The sequence below is a fragment of the Cynoglossus semilaevis genome, chromosome 3 (genome assembly GCF_000523025.1).
Source record: "Cynoglossus semilaevis isolate Cse_v1.0 chromosome 3, Cse_v1.0, whole genome shotgun sequence".
Taxonomy (NCBI): domain Eukaryota; kingdom Metazoa; phylum Chordata; class Actinopteri; order Pleuronectiformes; family Cynoglossidae; genus Cynoglossus; species Cynoglossus semilaevis.
Genome location: NC_024309.1, coordinates 712,075 through 716,967, shown reverse-complemented (window position 1 = coordinate 716,967; position 4,893 = coordinate 712,075).

Below are 4,893 nucleotides of genomic sequence, written 5' to 3'. Positions count from 1 at the left end.
CTTATTGCGTTTGTTCAGGCACTTCCATAAAATATACTTTATGTTTCAAAAAATTGTGTTTCACTGTGCAAGAGGGCCTTCGCCTTACGTTGGACTTCCATTCCTGAGACGCGACGTAACTCGATTTTCCGCCGTAAGTTGGAACTCACGTACCGCATCTATGTCACTCACCTACGCTAACACGATCTAATCCAGGATATAAAAACATCAGAGGAGTTTGACTTTTGCTTGGGAGCCATAATGAAGGGCAAAAATGTTCCCAAAAAACAAACAACACAAGGCCGTGCAGCTAGAGAAATGCGCAGAAACTAGAGAGAAACCAAAGGATCTGGCTCCGAGCGCCAGTTGTTCTCGACCGACCCGTCGCTAATGTCTCACTTACACAGATTTCTTCATGTCCCTTATGTATAAATTAGGACCTAGCGTTATAATTGCGCAATGCATTAATTATTCACAATCGACAATCGTTTCGTCCCACATTAGGAGAGATGAAGACAGATTATTGTAGTATACATATTACATTATTATTTATCTGAGACACTGTATCTGAAGACATACATAGACAAATCATCAGTCGGGGGACGGAATGTTGATCGGTCTGGAGTCATCTCGCGTCTCAACCAATGACAACAACTGGGGTCGGTAATCTGAGACACTAGCGGTCCCCAACATTTTTTTGCGCCACGGACCTGTTAAATGTCGGAAAATGTTTTCATGGAACGTCCTTTAAGGTGTGGCGGATAAATACAACTACATAAAGTAATATACGACCAGCATAAAAAAAGGATATTTTCTAAATATAATAATTATATATATAAACACTGTGCATGCCACTTTATTAGCGGCGTCCTCGTAACATCACGCTTGTCTTTAAATGCAGGATGCTTGGTCTCCAGGTGGCGAAGCAGTTTTGAAGGCTTCATTGCCTCATTAGAGAGCTGCTCGCCACGCATTATGCAGCGCGGGCTCGGTGCGTGGGAACAACTTGTCGCAATAAATCCATATTTCAAATAGGACTCCTGGAATTGTCTGTTAAATGTAGCTTTCTTTTTCTTTGAAGATGTAGGCTCTTCTTCTGTCTCCTCACTGGCTCTTTTACCCTGCGCAAAGAAACCTTCCAAAGACGTTTGTTTTTTTGTTCATTTTTGTTAGCTTGGAGGTGTCGATTTAGCTGTAATGTATTATGTGTTACTGGCCGCAGCAGACACTTTAAGAAGGTAGAGGATCTAGGTAAGACATGTGACCGAGGCAAGCATCAAGAGTGAGTCATAGATTTAGCATAGAGAATCATCAAAATAAAACATAGTTTAGAATCAGCTTATAAATAAAATGGAAATATTGTAAGTTATGCATTAAATTTGTGTGGCCTGGTACCAGTTGTCCTAAAGATTGGTGCCAGTCCATGGACCAGGGGTTGAGGACTACTGTGCTACACCACTCGGATATGCATAAAATGCATAAATTAAGACCATAGAACTAAAACTTCAGGGTAAACAAAATAAAAGACAACATCAGTTATTGCAATCATCACAGAAACAATATTGCTTTGCTCAACCAACGTCAAAGTCATTCCGCAGATTGAAATCTTCACTGTCACAAAACATAATTTTTTTATTAACATAAACCTCTCATAAAACCACATAAACACAGCTGTAGCCAACAACGCAAAGAATGGAGTGAAAATATATGTGGGGAAAAAAAAACGAACTAGCAAGTAATTGCTACAAGTGCTACTAGTTCTGTTTAACTCACTGAGCTACAAGGGCTACTTCTGTTTTTTTTTTTAACTCATTTCAAAATAAGAGCACATTTTTCAGAATATATGACAAAACAGGCTGCGATTACAACTACGTACATTGATCGGGATAAATCTGGTGATCAGTCACAATTATTTAAAAAAAAAACAACGTAATCTTATTAAAGAATAAGCATAAAAAAAACAAATCCCTCAACCATAGAACATCTAGGTTGATGAGAATCAGAAAAGATTTTGTCGCCATGTAGGTTTTCACCTACATGGAATTTGCTTTGGCGTTTGTTGCAGCAGACATACACAGGGGACAAAAATGAGAATATAGTTAAATATTTATATAATAATAATTATATGTATTTATGTGTGTATGGTCACATTTCCATAATAATTTTAAAAAAGCCACAAAACTTTCATATTTATTCAGTTGCCATCTTTTAATCCCAAACGTGTTTCTCAGCAGCTTAATTAGCACAGACTTCAGGAAGAAGTTGAAGTTGAACGCCTACCTTCGGTGAATGGCTGGTATCACCGACCTGTAATCTGCAGTGCATTTAGCTGAAGGCATGACGACTGTTAATTGTGTTATCGTCATTTCATAGTCTGGTGAGTCCCAACATTTGGCATTTGTCGTATCAGAAATGCAATAGCCTGGAGCGACGATTGAACTCGATTGAGTTAAGTGATGATGAGGGAACTGCTTGATGGCAATTACAAAACATTTTATTCCAAACCAACATTTACAGATACTATACTTGACCTAAAGATGTTTTTTTCTGAATTCTGATTGAAAAGGCTATTACTGATCAATCTGGTCAAAACCAAAAACGGTCAAAAAACTGATTAAAATTTAGAATTATTCTAAAAATCTGTTACAGTTTTATCCCGATACAGTAATATGCCAGTGTACAATAACGATGCAAAAACCCCTGTGACTACACCAGTGAATAACTCATTTTAAAAAATCATCTATTTCCACGTTGGTGGCCCTACAACCGTTAGCGCTTATTAGCAGGAATAAAAAAAAAAAAAGATGAAAATCATGAGATATATTTAAAAAAAAAAGATTAAATGTAAAACAGCAGATGGAAGTAAATCCATAATTACCAGTTAGATGTTTGACAGGGAGAGAAAGTGAATCTACCTGACCTTTATCAGCAGGGCATCTGCAAATGAGGCAGCTTCATAATTATCTTATGTCTTAATTCTAGTATTTCCTTCAGCATTTCCATACTATTTTTTTTTTTTTTTTTTGTAGCAAGTTAGCAGTTGTCCGAAAATGAGTATTCTGGCAATCAGTCCAATTTAAATCTGGTTCATAAGCAGAAAAAAAAAAAAAAAAAAAAACCCCGATGAGTCTGAACTAAAACCATTTGGAAAAATGATTGCCTTAACGTATTTAGTTTATTGATTTTAGTAAAACTAGCCCCTAATTTTACGTATTGTCAAGGTACTTTGGGTAAATTAATTTAAAAATAAGGTAGGTACAGTACACTTGTATGTATAATTTCTTCATACAAATTAGAAAAAAGGGATTAAAATCTAGTAACAGTATTTTGAATTTCTGTTCTCCACACAAATGTTACCTATTAAAGTTAATCGCAGTCACATTAATGACTATATTCCAGTTCTGACAATTTGTTATGGAAGACAATCGGTACTGTAATTCAAATTCAAATGCATTAGCAGAAATTCTATTTCATACAAATCGATCATACAAATTGCATTTGGATTTTTTTGATTGCAAATTCAGATCGAATTATGGATCTTTTTTGGCGGGGCAGACATGAAAACAAAAAAGCAACGTCCAAAAGCAATTCAGATAATTGATTATAAATGATGATCAATTGATGAGTCAAAAATTCAGGTATATTCTGATAATGAAAGAGCACTTCTGCAAAATAGAACCAAAAGACAACGTGAGATCTCATCATCATGAAATATACTGTTATACTTCAAAAATGAAAAATAATAATGAAGTTGTTCAATGGATGGCAGATTTTGTCCGGGTTTTAACAGGTAAAAAACAAAACAAAACACAATAATGGATATTGGTGTATGACCACATCCAACCCCCCTCGCCCCCCCAGGGTCTCTCCTCGAGCCCATTTACTTCATTGCCTCCTGTGTTTTCCAGCTCTGTGATTAGTGTGTCTTACCCTCCTGTGTATTCCACAGTTGTAATTACTTGTTTCCCTGGTTACTAGATAGATAGATAAACTTTTTAGGTTACCGTATTTTCCGGACTATAAGTTACACTTTTTTTCATCCTTTTGGCTGGGTTTGCGACTTATACTTTGGTGTGACTTAAAAAAAATATGTTGCCACTTGAGGGCACTCTAGACTTGTGTACCAGTATCTGATACTCCTGTACTACCGAAAATGAAAATTTGTTATTTTCACACTGAAAGCTACTAGAGGGCGCACTACTGTACCAGTATCTGCTACTCCTGTAAGTCGCAATTTTTTTTTTTCATCTTTTGGCTGGTTCGACTTATACTCCAGAGCGACTCATAGTCTGGAAAATTCGGGACATTGTGTAAAAATAGAGTCATTTGTTGAACATAAATGCATGTTGTTAAATGTCCAGAAATGTGCATAACAATGTTTTATTGGGTTAAAAAAAACACACACAAAATATCAGTCTTGGCATCAAAAAGCATTAACAAATCAGTAATCAGTAGTGTATTGAATCAAAAAGTAATAATAATTCTGTCAGAAATCACAGCTTGCTGAGTGTGGAATGAACACGTTAATAATATGTCAATACTGATGTTTAAATTAAACATAAAAAAATATTTTTTAAGTTGCATTATTATGCCTCGTTACTGAGCCTCACTGCAGGTAATAGATTGTTTTCTCTGCAATCCTACAAGCAGAGATGGAGGCTGATCAGCCAGGGAGGAGTGTGGAGAAACAGCAGCTGCCCACAGTGCTCAGTGGAGGGTGTATTATGTGTAAAGCGCTCTCTTACAGGCATCACCACCAGCTCTGGGGTCATTGCCTTCACAGCAACGACTGCAGCTCTTTCTCCGGCACAGTGGCCAACACCACTCTCTCTCTCTCTCTCTTACAAAAATATACACACATATGTGTACATTTCCTGGAGCCTTGCCTCAGAGAAGTCATCTGCCTTTTTTTTT